Genomic DNA, 22,848 nt, shown 5'->3' with positions numbered 1-22,848 from the left:
AACAGCACAAATCACATGGAATCTGATATTGGACCACTTGTGGTCCTAAAAACAGATATAGGCCTACAGGTCTGATTTCTTGCAATGTGAGTGAACAATCGTGAGTTTCTCAAGCGACTTTTACGTCACTCAGATTGACATTCATCATAATTCTGCGCTGCCGGGAGGCCTGTATGCTTTCTACAACGGAGTTCGGCCATTCATTTCTGGTCATGTGACATGTACGCCCAATCGTGGGACCACAAGTGTCTACACTGGTTAAGCTTAGGCGCTCTTTCGAAGTTGGTTAAGGTTAGAGTTTGTCTTAGAGCATGGCGATAGAACGCCAGGTGCTTTGCAGGCTGTTCGACGCGGAAATGGGCAAGTGGCCAATCAGATTCGTAAATCGCCGAACTCCGTTGTAGAAAGCATGGACGCTGCCGGGAGTCACACTCTGTGAATTAGGGATGCTCGATATTGGCTTTTTTACCAATACCGATATACCGATATTGTCCAACTCTTAATTTCCGATACCAATATCAACCGATATCAACCGATACCGATATATGCAGGGTCCCCCCCCAAAAATTGAATAATTTCAGGTAATTAACATTACATATCTCTTGTTGTGGAATGAACACAACATTATGCATACTTTTGACAATAAATCAAATCTGAATTTGTTCTGCTTGCCTGGGTAAATAAAGGTGATAGAAATGTAAAAAATAAAAATAAATAATATTTTTTTTTAAAACCAATACCGATATTTTCCGATATCACATTCTTATGCCGATAATATCGGACATCCCTACTGTGAATACATCATGGAAGACAGCTATGATGGGGGTGGTCAGTGGAGGGACAGTGAGGCGTTTACTAGGAGTTTATTTCGGGTGATACCTCTGTACTGTAAGCAAAACTTGAGTGGGTGTATCATAACCACTCTGTGGTTGAACGCATATTGAAAGAAGAAATGGCTCTTTCACCTCCTCCTCACCCTATTATCATCTGCTCACAAATTAGCTGGCCTCCACTGCACATTAAAACTTGTAAATTAAACCATAAACTGTGACTTCAGTGTCCTCCAGTTCACACTGGAATCTGATATTGGCCACATTTTAAAAAGAATGTGAACACTAGCCAAACAAAATAATTTGATCTGAGCAATAAATCAGAATTGAGCACTAAGGCTTGCAGTGTGAACGCAGCCTAACACTGTAATCATAACTACCTACCTTTTTATACCTGTATCACTGTACATAATATTACTATAACACTGTATACATCTGGTTATTACATTAGTACTAATTTATATATACTCCAGTTTATAATCACTTCATAATGTACATTGTATATTGCTATTGCACTTTACTATTGTAGTTTACTGTCTTCTCCAGAGTCAGACAAGAAGATAGATACCAATTTCCTCTTTGCACGTTCAGTAGAAAGCTATCCGGCTGCAAGCTAGCCTAGCTTAGCACAATGGAAGCAAATACGGACCAGACCAGCTAGTCTACCTTAGCACAATGGAAGCGGATATGGACCAGGCCAGCTAGCCTACCTTAGCACAATGGAAGCAAATACGGACCAGACCAGCTAGTCTACCTTAGCACAATGGAAGCGGATATGGACCAGGCCAGCTACCCTACTTTAGCACAATGGAAGCGGATATGGACCAGGTCAGCTACCCTACCTTAGCACAATGGAAGCAGATATGGACCAGGCCAGCTACCCTACTTTAGCACAATGGACGCGGATATGGACCAGGTCAGCTACCCTACCTTAGCACAATGGAAGCGGATATGGACCAGGCCAGCTACCCTACTTTAGCACAATGGAAGCGGATATGGACCAGGCCAGCTACCCTACCTTAGCACAATGGACGCGGATATGGACCAGACCAGCTAGCCTATAGTTGCTGGCCAAAAACACCTCTCCCAGAGTTTTAGGCTGCAGTTACACTAAAGGAACACAATAACGTTTCATTTTCACTTTTCAGAACGTTGCGTTATGGCAGTGAGTCAGGTTAGACGTTGTTTGTCTCCTGAACTCTTTTCGTTGTCAGAAGCTAGGCGTGGTCAGACGGCGGTGGATCTCGTCACTGAATTCAACACTGAGCATGCGTGGGAGGTATTTGTCGTGTGCACAAGCCAGACAGAGAGAGAGAGAGAGAGAGAGAGCACAGAGCGAGCGCGTGTGCATGTGTGTGCCTCGCTTCGCGAGTGTGTGTAAAAGCACAGCACAGCCCCGCTCCTCGTGCAGACAGACAGAGAGAGCACAGACAAAGAGAGCACAGCGCGCGCGTGTACATGTGTGTGCGCCTTGCGTCGCGAGTGTGTGTAAGAGCACAGCACAGCCCTGCTCCTCATTCAGACAGAGAGAGAGAGAGAGGAGAGATAGATTAGAAAACGGCAAACAACGTTTAAATTCCTCGAAAAACAACTATAATTTCTCGAGTAGGGCCCTACCAATAGCAGAACGGTTAAGTTAAAATAGTTTTTTTCTCAGTGACGTGCACGTGGACGTTGGTGTCTAGGGCATGCACGACTCTGGCTTGTGCGAGTTTACATGGCACCGTTCCAAGGGACTTTGATAACGAAAACCCCCTTTGAGCAACCCCCTTTGCAAACGACGAGAGGGCCTACCTGGAGGAGGTCAAGGTTCTAGCGGGATGGTGTCAAGAGAATAGCCTCTCCCTGAACATCAGCAAAACAAAGGACATGATTGTGGACTTTAGGAGGTCGGGGGTCAGGGACTACAGCCCCCTCAGCATCGACGGGGCACCGGTTGAGAGAGTGAACAGTTTTAAGTACCTCGGAGTCCACATATCCGAGGACTTGACATGGACCACACACATTGACAGTGTTGTGAAGAAGGCACGGCAACGCCTCTACTTCCTCAGGCGCCTAAGGAAGTTCCAAGTCAGTCAGAAGATCCTTAAGAACTTCTACTCATGCACAATAGAGAGCATCCTGACTGGCAATATCACCTCCTGGTTTGGGAATAGCACCGCACAAGACCGTAGCAGACTACAGATAGTGGCCCGTTCAGCCGAACGCACAATTGGAGGGGGGCTTCCCACTCTCCAGAACATTTACAACAAGCGGTGCATGGGCAAGGCTAAGAGAATTATCAAAGACTCCAGCCACCCAAACAACTGCCTCTTTGAACTGCTGCGGTCAGGCAAGCGATACCGGAGTCTCATGGCAAGCTTCTATCGCCAGGCCATCAGGATGCTCAACGAACAATAACACTATGTAACAACCATCAAATGCACTCACAAGCACACACATCCACACGCACACACTCACTTTAAACAAACAACTCACTGCAGCACCCACTTTACCCACTTTAGAACACCTAAACACACTTTATATTTATTGGTAAAGAATTTGCACTACAACCCATACCTCATTACACCTTACTGTAAATTGTACCTAAATTGTACCTCATCCTATTTGTGCTTTGCACTGTATAGTATATTGTATTGTAACTCAGTTACTTCTACTCTGCATTGAACATTGTATATATGTATATACTGAACACTTTTGTCTACGTACTTGACTTCTATTTTATACTTGCTATACTTATTTTATACTTATCTATTTTTGTCTAGCACAGTCTCTGGAGCGTAACAGAAAGAAGCATTTTGTATAAAAGTATTCTGTACTTCTGTATGACAACTAATAAAGAAACTTGAAACTTGAACTTTAAACTTGAGCGTTGCCGCTAGGAGAACGAAAATGCCAGCAAAAAATGCTGTTGCCTTTTAACTTGGACATGCAAACGAAATCATTCGAAAATACAACGTTGCTGTTTTCCCCCAGTGTAACCAAGGCCTAAACTAAGCTAGTGGTTCGTATCCACTTCCATTGATTTGTGCTCAATTACTTGCAGCCGGATAACTTTCTAATGAATGCACAGATAGGAAATCAGTATCTTATCATCTCGTCTGACAGTAAGCGTTGGCGTGTTCCTTTAAAAAGACGGCCACTTCAGTGATCACAGAAAAAGATAGTGAATCAGAAAGAAGAGAATCAGATAGGAGAGAATCAGAAAGAGAAAGGCGGCCTCCTCGGTCAGTCATACGGTACCCAAATCGCCCAAGTGCATTCACACATTCAAAGGCGCGTCGCTTCAAAACCACCACCGACTACTTCATGATTCACACCTCCCAAACAGTTTGACAGTGCATTGTGTCAAGTAGATTGAAACGGTGAGATCTTTCTGTCGCGGGGACGTTATATTTTCTATGTGCCTGGTGGGTGGCGATGACATTTACCCAAGCAGAACAGGAGGCACCTCTGCAGTTTGGTGTGACTCTTGACGCCAGACGGGCCTACTGTGACCTCGAGTCGACAGACACAGCGGAATACATCACTGACTCGAACTGTATGTTGAGTATACAAAATAAAGACTAGGAGGTTGTTGTCATACAAGAAAAAGGTGTGTAACTCCAGTCGACGAGGTCACAGTAATGTAATCTACACCAATCTGACATGACTCACTATAATCTAGTATATACTATACTATACTTTGTATATTGCTATTGCACTTTACATTTGCACTCTGGTTAGATTAGCCAACTTTATTTCATTGTACTGTATTTGTGCTGTATAATGACAATTACATTTGAATCTAATCTAGTCTAATCTAATCAAATCTAATCTATGAATTCCCAATCATGAATATTTGAGATGTTTCTGCTTAAATCTATTTCACATTAGGTGGGTAAACTCCCCGCCCTGTTGCAATTGCCTATTGCCTATGATGTTATAGATAACATACATACATCCATTGAAATGTTTTGAACAACTAGCATACATGCAAATGTATGGTCAATACAAATCATTGTGAATGGTATACATTGCCTGAAAGTACAAAACGTCTACTGTCTTCAACTATGAATGGATATAATACTCAACTGCAGTCTAAGGCAGGGGGTTTTTGTGCTAGTTTTTATACGTTTTTGAATACGTTTCATGTCCCTTTTACACAGAAATGCGTTTTTTGGCGTTTTTTGGTGGATACGGCTGAAACGCTGAATTGTGTTTGCGTTTTGGAGAACCCCTAAAAAACGCGCCGACAACAGCCGTGTAGTCTGCACGGAGCCGTTGTTTGCGAAAACACCCATGCGCAGTAGATACCATCTGCGTGCCCTCCGGTGACAACAGAGTTTGTGTGTGTGGGTGTTTGGGACAGAGCTCCCAGCTCCGTGTCCCTGTGTCCCAAATAGCTGCAGCTACCATGTGTTGTCAAGTTATTGTTATAAGGACCCCAGTCCAAGCTACAACAGTCTGCATTCCCTTAACAATTGTTTGTATTGAGCCGTATTGTATCGTACCCATTATGCAATATGTTAAATAAAGTTTACATCCATTCATTCTGCTAGCATTACCACTGGCTAACATGAGCTAGCATTAGCTATCAGACCCTGTTAGCTCAAAGCTCCTCTTTCAACTTAACAAGCATTAAACAAAAAGGCCCAGTCATCTATTCACCTTTGTTTAATACACACAGCGTTGTCTCTAATGTTATCTAACTATTGATAGCTCGGATCCCGATATCATCAGTTTGGTGCTGGCTAACTAGCGTGAGCTAACGTTAGCTTCTAGCCACAATGCTATATTGTTATAATGGCATATTCCATTGACGTTAGCATGCAGCTAACTGTAGCTACCGATCTTTTTTTAGACTAAACTATCCGCTCTTGGTGGTCACTTGTGTTGATGTTAGTTTTGTTTCATCAACAAATGACAGGCAGAACACACAGTGAATGTATCCGTTTTGTTTATTGCACTTTTATTAGGCTTTGCTGAAAAATAATTGCTGCATTGAGTAAATAGGCAAGATGGTGGCGCCCATAGGCGCCTGCCTTGTTGACATTTTCTTTGCTGGAGCTTCCAGGAAGTGTATTGGCACATTCAAGTTATGATTGGTTGAAATTGCCTTCATGTTCGCCACCTACTGCCACCTACTGCTTTGGCAGTGTACTACATCACTGTGACAAAAACGAAAGTGTGACTCGAGGCTGCCACGTTGCGGCGAAACTCATCTGACAATGAAACGAAAACGAAACTAAGGTGTAACCACCGCCTTAACCTGTTAAGCTGTACCAATTGGGGGACCCTGCTGTTCTCGTCATAAATCGATCAATACAGACCGTATTAATTAATGTTGTGTTTCTTTTTCAAATGTAGCCAAGAGTAAAGACCCTAACCCTATCAAAACAGCAGTCAACGTGTATATGTTCAGCACTACGTTTGTTTACCGATGTTTTAATTATTTTCAAGACTTAAGTTATAATGGGTGTTGAAGGCTTGCAGCAGACTTTCAGGTAATCGTCTGGAGCAACTAAATATCCATTCAGCATCAGGGAAGACACAGGAAGTTTGATAATGTAGATATTAGAGGGGGAGAAAAAACTCATTGTGCAATTACTGCTTGTACTGGGTCATTCAATTTGCATTTCAAAGACCACTTCAATAGAGCCATTCAACCACGTAACATTCAGGTCAGCGATGTGTCAAGGGGTAATTGTGGGAAACAATGAAAAGTTAATAGGTGACTCATTTCAAATTCACGGGAGGAAGTTAGCGTCCTGATATGCAGACTTCGAGTATGCCTTGTAGGAGGGCACTGGAAGTAGTGTCAGGGATAATGAGAACATTCCTACAGGCTCTGAGCGAGCTTCAGTGGTGCTCTATTTGAGTGAAACGCCATATAAAGTTAAAACAAGGGCCCCGTCAAATGGAGGCAGGGCGAGAGACAAAATAACCCTGTAATGCTTTATTTGTGGAAAGGGGGAGGGGCGCGAGTTCACACACTGACAGCACCTAAAGGGCAGGCCTCCACATCGACCATCTTTTCCTACCAAAACCTTTAAACCTCTTCATCTCACCTCCACCTCGTCTCACCTGCTCCACATCTCACCTCCTCCACATCTCACCTCCTCCACATCTCCACGACCTATTGTTTGGGAAGCCAACGATGCCCTTTGTCGTGGTTTGTGTGCTGTTTATCCAGGGCCACCTGACCGAGTCCTGCTATGTCCTCGTTGCGACTCCGAGAGATAGAATAGAATAGATAGAATAGCTTTATTGTCGAATACATTTTGACATAGACGCCTCGAAATGAGCATTTAACCCATCCTAGTTAGTCACAGTGGTGGGTAGCCAGCCACAGCCCAGTGTGTCCCGGGGACCAACTCCAGTTGTAATGCCAGAGCCTTGGTCAGAGCCAATGACAGGAGTAGGCTATGTACCTAGCAGCAGCATGCATGTATTTCATGGTACAAAGAACTTGAGCGAAATAAGGAATAGTGGATTGCAATTGGGTATGTAGAAGGATAGTTTGTGTGTGTGAAGGTAGGAGAAGTAGTACGGGCAGGGCTGGTATGAACAGCTGCTGCATGTCTTCTCACCCCCTCCTGAGTCACAAAGGGGGGTGAAAATGGGGGGGGGGCGGGGGGCGCAGATCAACAGTAACCCCCTCCCTTCCTCCCCTGACTGCTCTTTCTTAAAAAGGTCACAGAAGCAGTCAGGGTCTTTTTACACGACGGAGAGACTCGTCTTTGTGGAAACAAGCTGACAGAAAAGGTAAACACAGAGGTGTGGAAAGAGCTATACTTCCGAAGAAGGTGGTCTCACATCACTCACGACGAGTCCAAATACGGCCCAAATCAGGAACACACGCGCCGAGGATTTAAACAGTGCTTGCGGGCCTCTCGAAAATCGGGACTGAGAATTATGATCTGTGAGATGTCAGTTGCTTGCCACAAGCATTCACGGGTGGAATCTCTCTCCCTTGCGGTGTTTGAGGTGCTGGTGAGTAGTGACCTCTAGGGGTTAGAAGTGGTTAAGAAACTGACATCATCATCACCGTAGGAACAATGAGGTTACTGGGCAGTAAAGGGCTTTTCAGGTCTGTGGTGGAAATACTGTCGACATTGCAAACCAGAATATTTAACCGGACTACTAAATTAGTAGTACTATACTAATCCATTGAAAACTTGGGAGTGATGTTATGTGTAATCATACTGTTAATATAAGTAAATAAGTAATTTTATTTCTAAAGCACATTTAAAACAACTATAGTTGCACCAAAGTACTGTATATGAATGGCACTATAATAAAACATAGTAAAACGTGTTTTTTAAGCAAACAAAAAAAAGGAATACAAATACGACAAATATAACAAGTAAGATAAAAAAATATATATATACAAAAATACACAACATAAAACAGGGTAGGTGTGAGATCAGACTATCCAGGCAAAAAAAGGGCCAGTTTAAAAGCTAAAAGGCCTAAAAGTAAACAGGTAGGTCTTTAACCTGGATTTCAAGGCAGACAAGGAGGGAGTGCACGTTGCTCTTTGCCATGGTTACACTGGTGTCTGGTGAATACAGCAACGTTTTTGTTGCTGAATGCTGTCCAAGTTAAAAAGAAACGCCGTTTTGGCAGGATAACACGTTGTCCTACTGGCAACGCTGAAATTGTGTTTCCGTTTTGGATACTCGCCAAAACTCGCTGACAATGGTGCCATGTAATCTGCGCGAGCCGGATACAGAGCCGTTGTTGCTCAACGCCCATGTGCAGTAGAGACCCGCACGGTTATTTCCAGTGTTTACAGCAGAGCTGTCCCAAGGAGCTGCGGCTACCATGTGTTGTCAAGTTATTGTTATAAGGAGCCCAGTCCAAGCTACAACAGTCTGCATTCCCTAAACAATTGTGTGTATTGAGCCGTATTGTATTGTACCCATTCTGCAATCTGTTAAATAAAGTTTACATCCATTCATTCTGCTAGCATTAACGTTACCAAGCTGCTAGCCACAATGCTATACTGTTATACTGGCATATCCCAATCACGTTAGCACGTAAGCTAACAAACTTCGCTGCTAACCACAATGCTATACTGTTATACTGGCATATTCCAATCACGTTAGCACGTAAGCTAACAAAATCGGCGACAATCTTTTTGTGAGACTAAACTCCGCTCTTGGTGGTCAATTGTGTTGATGTTAGTTTTGTTTCATCAACAAATGAGAGGCAGAACACACAGTGAATGTATCCGTTTTGTTTATTGCACTTTCTTTGCTGAAAAATAAATGCTACGTTGGCTAAATGGCTCACGCGAGGCATTTAAAGATGGTAGATTGTTGATTTTGAGCAGGAAGTGTATTGGCACATTCAACTTTTCTGATTGGTTGAAAATTGCCTTCATGTTTGACTACATCGCCACCTACTGCCACCTACTGCTTTGGCATTGTACTACATGTATATACATCACTAAACACGTTTCGCAATTATGCCACAACAATGTGGAACGCCCTACCCAAAGCTGTAAAGGAATGTGAATCCCTGCCCACATTCAAAACCGCCCTTAAAGAGCACCTACGGGAGGCTGCAATTCGAAACTGGCCACCGTAAATGCCCAAAACCCCCACCACCTCCTAATAGACAGTCTCCTCCCCACCGCATGTATATATTCCCTCCCCGCCGTATGTATATTTCCCTCCCACCCACCCACCCCCTCCTAATGTACAGTCCCCTCCCCATCATATGTATATACTCTGTCAGGATCTAGGGGTAACAGTACTGTATATTTGAATACCGCCTATGTCACAAATGTATCAGTACTAAATACCTATATGTCCCTATGCCATAAATGTCATGTATGTTGTGTATGTCATAAATGTCTATATGAATTGAAAATGGGGGACCCTGATGGAAACAAGACAAACGTCTTTCTCAGGTCTGCATCCCCTTAACAATTGTATGTATTGAGCCGTACTGTATTGTACCCATTCTGCAATCTGTTAAATAAAGTTTTCATTCATTCATTCATTCACTGTGCTCAGGAGGAAAAAACAATGTCTAACTTGCCTGCCATTACGTTGCGTTCTGAAAAGCGAAACTGACCCTGACAACGAAACGAAAACTGCATGGCCATTAGTGTAACCGCAGCGTGAATACTTTCCCTAAGGTGGTTGTCGGTTTGCGCAATCTGATTGGCCACTGACGTTTCTGGTCATGTGACATGTGCGGCCAATCGTGTGACGGCAAGTTCTTTCGACGGTTAAGCTTAGGCACTCTTTCGAAGTTGGTTAAGGTTAGAGTTTGTCTTAGAGCAGGGCGATATAACACCAGCCCTGATTCCAAACTCTAACCTTAACCAACTTCGAAAGAGTCGCCTAAGCTTAACCAGTGATAAACTAGGCGTTAGGTAGTTTGCAGGCTGTTAGACCCGGAAATTGGCGCAGAAATTGCCGGCACACGATTGCCGCACATGTCACATGACCAGAAACGTCAGTGGCCAATCAGATCGCGCAATCAGATCATGCAAACCGACAACCACCTTATATATATATATATATATATATTAGTGCTGTCAGGCGATTACAAAAATGAATCTAATTAATTACAGGATTTGTAATGAATTAATCTAATTAATCGCATTTTAATCGCATAACCATTTTATGCCTGATATTCTATATTCTATAATCATATTTCAAATTGCATGTGTCCGGATGGCAGAATTCAGTACTGTATCTACAAAACCTTCTGTTTAATCATCTTCCATTTATTCATTTGCTTAGATTTTTCAGGTCTGGTCAATTTGAGCATGGTGTTATTCACAGTCAAAGATTAAAAAAAAAAAATGTATTGATATTCTCATTTGGTTCATTACAATGTACTCAAGCCTAGTAACAGACACAGTATTTCTGACACTGGGAATACATTCCCTGAGATCCATAGATGTCCCTAGAATCAGATACCAAGAACATGCAAATGGACCATATTAAAAAAAAGTCTGTAATGTGTATTCTACGTGCTTATGGAATGAATGAGATACAAAAATAATGTATAAAAAAATATATATATTTTTTTTTAAATAATTTTGAGTACATTTTCATAACGTGATAATTTGCTGTGTAATTAATTAATCTAATTAACGCGATAAACTGACAGCCCTAATATATATATATAGGCTGGAAAAATCCTTTTACATGTGTCAAGTTATTACTCCAGTTAAAAAAACAACCTCATAACGCAATAGAATTCAAAATAAATAATCCTCTACAGTGAACAGGTCCACAACCAAGGATGTTAGAGAAACCCCACATACACATACATTATTATACTTATCTATTTTTGCCTAGCACAGTCTCTGGAGCGTAACAGAAAGAAGCATTTTGTATAAAAGTATTCTGTACTTCTGTATGACAACTAATAAAGAAACTTGAACTTGAACTACAATATCTCATCATGCTTGACCTTTTGGAATCATTGACCATATTGCCCCCTAGTGGTGACAGCTATGTAAATCATTGGTTCCCAAAGGGAGGGGGTCTAGTGATTCTCGGTAGTCCTTGGGGGGGGGGGGGGGGGTCTCATGCAAATCAATATGGGGAAATGATTGATTCATCGCACGAGTCATGAGAATGAATACGTCTGACTGTTCTGAGGTTTCACTCCCTGCACTGTTATTTCCCCCACTTGCAGTACTGAAAAGAAAAAAGAATGGACTACAGTAAAAAAAAAAAAAAAAAAACTTGAATATTAATTAATCAATTAATTTAACCTTTATTTAAACTTGAGGGAAACTGAGATTTCCCATATTTACATTATCATGAATTGATAATAATTGAATTGAATTGGGGGACCCTGATGTAAACCCTGATGTTTCTCTGGTCTGCATTCCCTTAACAATTGTGTGTATTGAGCCATACTGTATTGTACCCATTCTGCAATCTGTTAATAAAAATGTTCAATCAATCAATCAATGTCAAGTATACATTTAAAAGAGATAGAATAACATGAAGATAAAACAAAGATACAAACAGGTAATCAGCACAATAAAATCAAGTTGAAATAAGATAAAAACAGGAAACAAGAAACAGCTCAGACTGAAAGCAATTACAAACTGACATACAATGGTTATTAATTAAAGCTATAAATTGTCCAAAGGTTAGACAAGTGTATCAAACGTTAAAGTGCATTGAAGGGTGTTCCAAGAGTACGGAGCACTAAAAGAGAAAGCAGTTTTTCCCAAATTAGAACACGCTTGGGGAACCTTAAGCATATTAAGCAAGTAATTTGAGTGAGTTTAATTGGTTTCCATTTCTCTTTAATAAAAGCTTGTGATGAATCAGCATTCAGGAGTTCAGGCTCATATGCCAAGATACGAGACACCAGGATAAGTTTAAGTGTATTCATAAGGAAGGCAAGGGGCAGAGAGCGGGATGTCAGTGTAGGTGCCAAGAGAGGCTGTTTGGCATGGATGCCAAATATAATAGAGCTCTTTGGGATGCCCATAGGGCCCTGTTCATATTCAGTACTAAAATGCATCTTGGGTGATCTGATCACAAGTGCACAGCTTTAGCTGTCATGTGATTTTAGCTGTGTGTGTACGCAAATGTGTCCGGGGTTAGCAGTTAGGGGTTAAGTGTCTTGCTCAAGTACACTCCGACATGCTGCCGGCACAAGCAGGAATCGAACCAAGGACCTTCCGATTACCAGGCGACCGCTCTACCTCCTGAGCCACTGTTGCGCCCGTCGTTGTCGCAGGTAGCCTGCTGTAAAGCAGACGCCTTCCAGCCACTAGTCTCCTGTGTTTCGCAAAACATACCACTACCACTACTAGCGTATTTGTGCGTAACAACCCGAGGGAAACATACAAATCTCGTATGGAGCGGCTAAACGCCATCAATGAAGGCAATGCTGATGTAAGGACTGCCACGTCATCGGGATGTTGCTAGCTAGCTAGCTAGCTAGCTAGTTGTTTACGACAGTAATGGCAAGAAGGCATCCACATTAAAGCCGGCTGCCTCTGCACTGTGGACTCCAGGATAAACCTGAATGACGTTACAGCAACCTTATGAATGCCCGCCATTTTATATGCTATTATAATGTTATAATTATAAATAAAGGTACTAGCAGGCACTTTGCACTCGGTGGTGTCCTCCGACAGCCTCAAACCGTGAACCTTCTGCTCACCAGCGCCATATGTGACCATGTTAAATATCATGGACTTATCCATTCTGCCACCTGAAAAGGATCCAATTCAGGCGGTGAAGTGGTTGGTATTCAACCACTTCAGGAGTGAGTTCACAACAAGGGGCGGCCATTGCAAGGTTTCAACCTTGTTATACCATGAACACGGCAGAGGCAGCTCTCCTATTCTTCCTCCTTTTTCTCATCTCCAGTTGGTTCTCAAATTGCATATTAAGCTGGCTTTGTCCACGATGTCTGGGGTTTTTAGAAAGCCCATATATAGGCTATATTAATTAGGGCAAGAGGATCGCAAGCGTCTCCCGTGGGGGCGAACTAGAGAGCGGTGGTCTTGCCTCCGGAGCTCCAGGCTGCGAGTGGGGAAGGATGCTCCCCCACTCCCCTCATCTCACAGGGAGGCCCGATCCAACATTAGGGCTGACTAGGGTTGGGTACCGTTCACATTTGAACCGGTACCTGTGAATTGATACTGGTACCCAACGGTACCTTTTTCTGTAGTTTTGTCTCTAAAAATGTAATCTGCCATACCTACTACCTGTTGTAAAAAATGTGTCCAAACTTCAAATTATTTATTATCATTATTATTTATTTAGAACAATTTGTTAACTCTTTGAGCGCCACCAGCTTTCCCCATCTGCACTGGCTGGCGCCAGCTTTTATTGACCATTTTCACGATATTTCACGATCTTTGGGGAGCTATTGTATATTATAGCTATGGAGACAATAGTATGGCTAATTTGACATACACTATTTCTAGTCCAACATGTAAAAAAAGAGTTTGTTTCTACACACTGTAGTTTGTAGTTTATTACACGCTAAACATCGCCCATTTCCAAAATAATCCAGTATTTTTTCATAGATCGAGAGATATGACGCGTTATATGCAATAAGCCCAAATTGTTCTGGTTGATCGCCTGAAACCCCAAATAAAAGGTATATACCATGTACATATGTGCCTTCACGAAATCATCAAGGGGGGGGGGGGGGGGGGGGTAGTCTTACCCCGAATATGCAATCATTACAAAAAGCTTGGTTTAGGTCCGGTAAAATACGACACTGTGATCGTTACAGAAACATGTTTCAGGTTCGGTAAAATAGACATAGAATATACCTTACCTTAGCCAGAAGGTACTCCAAAAAGAATAATTCCAATGATCCCATCGGCGATCGCGATTACTCGTTTATATGTAATTAGTCGTGTATACAGGAAACTATAGGTTTTGAGGCGAGAAGGTCCTCCCCCTCAGAGCGAGTCAGGACAGAAAGGGATCAGGACAGACACTGTCTGAACTAGACTATCAGAGTTTTTAAAAAGTAGGCATTCGATCGTCATTGCAATTCCAACGTAGGCATATGAGTCAGGCACAGCTAGGGGGCTCCGGCTGACCATATCAAAGGAAAAATATCAAAGGATCAAAACCCGAGAAATCTCGGGTATGGCGCTCAACGCATGGCGAGATAACCCGACTTATCTCGGGTATGGCCCCCAATGAGTTAATATATATATACGTATATATATATATATACACATATCTTTAAATAAAAAATTATGTTTTACAAAATAACAAGTATACAATGATTAAACAAACCACTCTAGCAGCAATGGACGTTGACGTGAACACACTTCATAGGTTTTGTTTTGCTGTAAACTAAACGCTGACGTCATTGGGGTTAAATTTTTTTTTTTTCATTATAATATATTTTTTATTATTACCGAAATGTGGCACCGGTGGATCTCACGTGAATTGGTACTCGGAAGTACCGACGTGATTCGGTCGATACCCTTAAAAGTACCGGATTCGGTACCCATCCCTAGGGCTAACAGAGTACTGGGGCCCCGCGGCCACCTCGATGCTATAGTCCCGGGAAGAGATGGGAGAGAGTGCAAAGAAGACAGGAAAAAGGCCCCACCCTGACTGAGAGGTAGAGGCTTGGGGGGTTTATGGGTGTGTTTCTTCAAGATAGATCAACTATCCCCCCCCCCCCCAAAAAGATGTTATTCTAACTCTGAATAGGAAAAACTTTCCCACGCGGGGTTTCATATACCTCGTTGAAAATCAAGTAGGTGCGTAGGAAATCCCACCGTCCAACTCCCGTTATTCACCGGTCGACCGTAAGTAGTCGGTCAGGTGTGGCGCTGTAATGGAGCCCCTCTGGCTCTCTCTCAGCGCTGCGTGAATCAGGGCTGGAACGGGAGCCTCTATGAAAGCAAAAGTACTCCCTTTCAACACAGGCCAAGTTATGGAACAATACATTTCCTCCACCTTTTCCTCCGCCCCATGCCGAGATCACACCCAAGAGAGCTCCATGAGACGGGGAGGGTTCTGAAGAGCACGGAGGATGTAAAGCGCTCTGCTGTCGTATATCAATAAACACGACTCCTATGCAACTTCTTTCCTCCCTCCGTAGTCAACCTTTGATTATGAAGTTACAAAGCATCTTGTTTTGTACGAGCATCAAGGTGGGCTCCCTGCTTCATCATTCCATCAGGGTGTTAGGGTAGAGACCGGCAACATCTCTGATACATGAATTTGAAATGTGTGTTTTTAACTTTTTTTATGTTTACTTTTGTGTATTTTGTATCTTGAAATTTGTAGGACAGATGTAGAAAAACAAGACTTAACCCTTTCACTACCACACTACGGAATGGTTAACCCTTTCACTGCGACAATACAGACGGTTAACCCTTTCACTGACACACGACAAATGGTTAACCCTTTCACAACCACACTACAGAAGGTTAACCATTTCACTACCACACTACACAGTTAACCCTTTCACTACCACACTACAGAAGGTTAACCCTTTCACTACCACACTACAGACAGTTAACCCTTTCACCACCACACTACAGAAGGTTAACCCTTTCACCACCACACTACAGAAGGTTAACCCTTTCACTACCACACTACAGAAGGTTAACCCTTTCACCACCACACTACAGAAGGTTAACCCTTTCACCACCACACTACAGATGGTTAACCCTTTCACTACCACACTACAGACGGTTAACCCTTTCACCACCACACTACAGAAGGTTAACCCTTTCACTACCACACTACAGAAGGTTAACCCTTTCACCACCACACGACATAAGGTTAACCCTTTCACCACCACACGACAGATGGTTAACCCTTTCACTACCACACTACAGACGGTTAACCCTTTCACCACCACACTACAGAAGGTTAACCCTTTCACTACCACACTACAGAAGGTTAACCCTTTCACCACCACACTACAGAAGGTTAACCCTTTCACTACCACACTACAGAAGGTTAACCCTTTCACTACCACACTACAGAAGGTTAACCGTCTGCAGTGTGGTAGTGAAAGGGTTAAGAGTCTGCTGTGCATGCCCCTTGCTAACATTCGCCCCCCTAATGATTGGACGGTGTGTGACCGACCAACAGTTCCATGTGCGCAGGGCTAAAAGCAGGCCCAAACTGGCTATTGGGAGCACCGGGAGTTTTCCTGGTGGCCTGGCCTGCTAGGCGGCCTGCGTACCAAATATATTTTCTTTCTTCAGTCAAGCCCGTGTTTCTAGTTGCGACGGCACGACAGCAAAAGATGAGTTGGTGGACCTCTCAGTAGAACCTCTCAGTAGGACCTCTCTCAGTAGGACCTCTCAGTAGGACCTCTCAGTACGACCTCTCAGCAGGACCTCTCAGCAGGACCTCTCAGCAGGCCCTCTCAGCAGGACCTCTCAGCAGGACCTCTCAGTAGGACCTCTCAGGACCTCTCAGCAGGACCTCTCAGCAGGCCCTCTCAGCAGGCCCTCTCAGCAGGACCTCTCAGCAGGACCTCTCAGTAGGACCTCTCAGGACCTCTCAGCAGGACCTCTCAGTAGGACCTCTCTCAGCAGGACCTCTCAGCAGGACCTCTCAGCAGGCCCTCTCAGCAGGCCCTCTCAGCAGGACCTCTCAGCAGGACCTCTCAGCAGGCCCTCTCAGCAGGACCTCTCAGCAGGACCTCTCAGTAGGACCTCTCAGCAGGACCTCTCAGCAGGACCTCTCAGTAGGACCTCTCAGGAGGCCCTCTCAGCAGGACCTCTCAGTAGGACCTCTCAGTAGGACCTCTCTGCAGGACCTCTCAGCAGGACCTCTCAGCAGGCCCTCTCAGCAGGCCCTCTCAGCAGGACCTCTCTGCAGGACCTCTCAGCAGGACCTCTCAGCAGGACCTCTCAGCAGGCCCTCTCAGCAGGCCCAAACTAGCCATTGGGGTGGTGACTTTTTTTTGGAAGTAAGTGCCTTGAACTCACCACTGCACTGAGACTGAAACGAGGCAGCAGCCTGCAGGCACGAAACTGACAGAAGGCTAGACTCCTTGTGTCGTCTCTCTCTCCTTAATGATATACCTTTATAACAGTAGATTGTACTAAGCAGTTGTTGGCTCATTGGTTTGTGATTTACATGCACTAAAATATTCACCAGAATGCATGTAATTAAGTCTTTGTAACTAACATTTTCCTAGTGGGAGACCCCCAGACCCCCTGCTTAAAAAGTGGCCTGACTGGGGCTATATTGCACTATATTTCCCAGCCTGATTGATTTCCCCAGTCTGGCCCTGGCTAAAGGTCACCATGTCATCTCTAACAAGATACTGTTCTTTGGACAGTTTTATCACCGTTCAATTGTAAAACTGTTTGCAAAATGATGGCATTACCTCAGACCAATAGACCTACAGAGACAGAAGACTCAATGGCAATGGGGCACCTTGTTCAGTGGGTATAACTACACTGAAACCAATCCCATAGCCAATGTTTCTCGTCTCACTGTATCTTATAGGCCAAAGTTCATTTCTGCCAGAGTGTCCTTGAGCAGCGAAGCACTGAACCCCCAAACTCTGACCTCTCTGAAGAAATGTAGGGGGACTGTGTGTGTGTGCATCTCGGAAGCATAATGCAGAAAGACGTATTTCAATTGACTTGTGTAAATTAATTGTCAATAAAGTAACATTCTTTCAACAAACAAGCTGTTCAAACATTCATTTTCATGAACACATCTACTTATATATATATATATATATATATATATATATATATATATATATATATATATATATATATATATATATATATATATATATATATATATATATATATATATATATATATATATATTCAATAGAAATATTTCCACCCGTTTCCTGCTATTTTGTTGTGCCGTGTTGTGAGGATATAGTTTGTTTCTCTTGGTCCTGCTCACGGGGCTCACGCTGGTCCGGTGTGTTTTTGTTTGAATTTTGGGAGTGTCACGCTTCCGTAAATTCTACTCCCATGTTTGTGTTTTCGCCGTGGACCAGACAACTCATTGATGTCGCCTTCTTTTCCCAGGGCGTAAGCAGGACTACCGCCGTGGGCTAACGCATGGCAAATTGTGTTCACTCATCCACTCGTTCAGTCACAGACGATCTGGCAGGGACGCTTTGTCGAGCACGGTTCTGTGCTTGTTTTGGGAAATGCGCTTACCGTCTTCTCCAGAGTCAGACGTGAAAATAGATACCAATTTCCTCTCTGTGCGTTCAGTAGAAAGCTATCCGGCTGCGAGCTATAGATTAGCTGCCACACATGACTGGAAGCGGATATGGATCAGCTAGCCTATCTTAAAACTCCAGGAGAGGTGTTTTTGGCCAACAGCTAAGCTAGCTGATCCATATCCACTTCCATTCATTTGTGCTAAGCTAGGCTAGCTTGCAGCTGGATAGCTTTCGACTGAACGTGCAGAGAGGAAATTGGGATCCATCTTTTCATCTGACTCTGGGGATTGATTGATTTTCATTCAATCAATCACCGTGCAGATTGAATGAAAGTTTTAAGATTGCAGAATGGGTACAATACAGTACGGCTCAATACACACAATTGTTAAGGGGATGCAGACCAGAGAAAGACTTTCATCTTGTTTACATCAGGGTCCCCCATTTTCAATTCATAATGAATTGTAAGTAAGGGTGCAACTTGCTCCGTGCAATCCATTCTTTGTGGATCTAGCCCTCACACTCACAGCCATGCTGATTTGGCAAAATGACATCCAGCCTTTTTCATTTGAAACAACTTTTAGTCAGGGGAGTGCCATGGTTTCTCCATAGAACCCTGTCGTATTCTTTTAGCGCAGCAGTTCGCGCAGGTCCGAGGCAACTTAGTCACATGACTCAGTTGGTATTGCTGATTGGCTTGAACACGGTATGTTTGTATACAGTGATGAGATTGGCTTGAACACGGTATGTTTGTATACAGTGATGAGGTCTATAGGCTACAGGAATGTCATTGTAACTACCGGTAACTTTTTTGTACAAGCTAAAGGGATGCATGCAATGTGACACACCCGGGCTATGATGCTGGGAGCCCCCAGAGCGGGCACTCCAAAAGTAAACAGGATATAGAAGTAACATCATCATCATCATCATCATCATCATCATCATCATCATCATCATCATCATCATCATCATCATCATGGATTTAAAGGGGAATGCCATTTACTTCAAGTATTCACATACTGTTATTGCTGTGCCCCAAGACCCTCACATTTGTGATGTCTCCTTGTAGAATCTGAGGGTGCTCCAGAAATAAATAATTGGGCAGTGACTTTATGAGTCTTGACAGGAACATTTACCAACACACACTTCTCTCTCTCTAACACAGACATGCACACACACACTACACCCCTCTCTCTCTACACACAACCTTCAATTTGTACACACATAAGCCTTCTCATAAGTATACGTCATCATCCAGATATCTCTGTATATCATATCTATAATTCATATTATGTATGTCAATTCTCCACTTGTTTAGTCTACTCTCCTGTATAAATACTTTGTTAGCCCGCCATTCTACAGAGATCTATGCTATAGGGCCATTGCTGTCTCTCCATGTTGCAACATGCACCAGCCGCTAAAGACTCTGTTGTGAATAATATCGGGTCAAATTATTCTACACGAGGTCTATTAAATGTTCTACGAGCTGTTACACCCAATTGGGGTTTAGATTCTGGCTCAGACCTGGTAGAAATAGAATATAAACCTCATATGAGAACTCAGCTTAACATGTCATGGCTCCACAACGTCATTCATTGTCTATGGAGCAGCCCCAGGTTTTACATCTGCTGACATCACATATTTGACGGTTCTCTCTGTTTCTCTCATTTCTACTTACAGGTGAGAGTGATGCATGCTCAGAAATATTGATGGAATAACATTTTGTAAATTCTTCGCAATTTGCATTAAATGGTAAATGGACTGTATTTATATATAGCGCTTTTATCCAAAGCGCTAAACAATTTATGCCTCACATTCATCCATTCACACACCGACGGTGGAGGCAACCATGCAAGGTGCCAACCTGCTGCTTATCGGGAGCAGTTAGACGGGGATAAGTGTCTTGCTCAAGGACACTTCGACATGCTGACCGGGAGGAGGCGGAATAGAACCGGGAACCTTCTGATTACCAGACGACCGCTCTACCTCCTGAGGCACTATCGCCCGAGTAGGCTTCCCCAGTCTGTATGTTGCTCAGCACATCAACATCCTTCCTTTTATTTGGACTGACAATTTACATCATTTTGATTCGTGTGACAATCCCACCATCTATCTAGCTTGATTTTCGGTGACGACATTTGATGACGGATTTAGCCTTTTTTGGGTGGAATTACTGGAATATCCCTTCGATTTTTATTTATTTAAAATTTAAAAAAAAATGTACTTCTCTAAAACGCCAATTCATCATTTACATTTTGTCCATGTCTATTATTATTATCGTCGTCATCGGCAAGCCTATGAATCGTTCTCTCTCGGGTATACTTCTAATATTTTATTTAATTGTATTATTTAACCAAGTCACTCTAGTCTATTGATAGGCCGCAGCTTTGTGTGACTTGTTTAAATGAATCCCCTTGCATATAGCTCAGGGTGACCTACTTTGGGTTTGTTTGATTGCTTGAAAACTTTATTAACAGATTGCAGAATGGGTACAGTATACAGCTCAATACATACAATTGTTAAGGGGATGCAGACCATGAGAAAGACTTTCGTCTTGTTTACATCAGGGACTTTCAGGGTCCCCCATTTTCAATTCATCATAACATATATGACACACACGACATACAGATAGACAGTACGGCTACATCTATACATTTATGACATTATACCAGATTTGCAAATACAGTACTGTTTGTGATACAAAAAGAGTCCAGAAAAGAGTGTATACATTTGACGTAGAAACTGTGTATTGGATAGAAACTGTACATTGCTGTACAAGCGCTTTCACCGCTTACGTGCCTGGGGTGGGGTGGGGTGGGGTGGGGTGGGGTGGGGTGGGTGTGTCGGGCATCACTAAAAGCCTCCTCTCTTGCCTCCGACCCCGCGGTGGTCCAGAACAGAGTCACATACGGGTCACAGCCCCGCCCTCCTCCTCCAGTCCCGCAAGCGACGTCACACAGCGGATTCATGGCAAGTGAATTCAAATACAATAGAGACCCATCGTCCCGCAACAACACTGACAAGGTCAGCGAGCCAGGAGCGTAGTTGGAGGCGAGGCAGCGTCTTTATTCTCAAAGGTAATAACGCGTTTTTAATTGCAAGTATATATATATATCTGCTGCTATAGAATTGAAAGACCAAGAAGACGCGGCTGCTTCCCGTGTGTGTGGCCATGAGGAGTTGGTTGTTATTATTGGTTGTGTGTCAGTCACACACACACGAATGATAGCCCATACACATACAATTAATTCGGTATTAGAAAGCACTAGGTAATCGTAAACGACACTTTATTACAAACACGTGCCTATAAATGGTAGCCTATATACATTGGCTCTGTGTTATGCTACATTTAGCCTTCAAGCGCTTGGCGAAGGAACTTACAATGTGACATTGGTTCACGGGCAGCCCCTTGTGATGCACCGAGTGAGTCCACAGTCGCTTGCTCTTCAACAGGAAACCAACCTAGATTTACCCTGAAGGACTGGTTCTGGTCGAACCGTTCGTTATACAAGTATGACAGAGACGGTTTCAAAGGTACTCACAGTTGCACGAGGGTTTCCGACAGAGATACGGGATGGTTTGAAAGCTCGGCGTTGCTAATAAACATTTTAAATATTTGTTTATAAACTAGTCAACTGCATTATTTCCGGCGTTGGGTGCATGATGCGCATGCGCTGTGATCACAGCGCAGGCGCACTAGGCAGCCAACGCCGGAAAGAATGCCGTTTTGAGCAGTGTTGACCAGTTTATAAAATAATATTTAAAATGTTTATTGGCAACGCCGAGCTTTCAAACCATCCCGTATCTCTGTCCGAAACCCTCGTGCAACTGTGAGTACCTTTGAAATGTCTCTGTGATTCTTGTATAACGAACGGTTCGGCCAGAACCAGTCCTTCAGGGTAAATCTAGGTTGGTTTCCTATTGAGGAGCAAGTGACTGTGGGTTCACGCCGTGCATCACAGTCACGGAAGGGGCTAGCTGGCAGCCCGTGATGCGTCTCTGAGTTGGCACCGCCCGAATTTGAGTAGAAGGACATAAGCCGCTCTGTTACTGGTTAAATCCATGTAGGCCTCTACTGTATATTTGGCTGGTTCCATCCGGCTTGTGTATCCGCGGTGGGCACGCGCACAGAGGGCATCATCATAATTACTTACGATGCATTGTTGTCGAGGACCCACGCGGTTGTTGCATCACTATTTTCATCCACCGGTTAGAAAACGTGTAGTTTATCCTACTTTAGTTTCCTTCTAGGTTTTTAAGTCAGTGAGTTGTATGAACAGTGGATGGCGTCATTATTATGATGAATTGAAAATGGGGGACCCTGATGTAAACAAGATGAAAGTCTTTCTCTGGTCTGCATCCCCGTGTGTATTGAGCTGTA

General features: G+C 43.3%; 1 protein-coding gene across 1 annotated transcript in view; it reads left to right on the top strand.

The window, feature by feature from the left end:
• The first annotated feature begins 21,414 nt into the window (after positions 1 to 21,414).
• The window catches only part of LOC311241888 (monocarboxylate transporter 2-like), a 68,959-nt gene continuing 67,525 nt past the window's right edge, over positions 21,415 to 22,848 (top strand). The window contains exon 1 of the mRNA XM_084330828.1: positions 21,415 to 21,544. The gene's annotated coding sequence lies outside the window, so the exon portion shown is untranslated. The remainder of the gene's footprint in view (positions 21,545 to 22,848) is intronic.

This window comes from Notolepis coatsorum, assembly GCF_963971535.1.
Source record: "Notolepis coatsorum genome assembly, chromosome: 15".
In the NCBI taxonomy this organism is placed as follows: Eukaryota; Metazoa; Chordata; class Actinopteri; order Aulopiformes; family Paralepididae; genus Notolepis; species Notolepis coatsorum.
The sequence above is the reverse complement of the archived record's forward strand: the minus strand, read 5'-3'. Positions and strand labels throughout refer to the sequence as shown.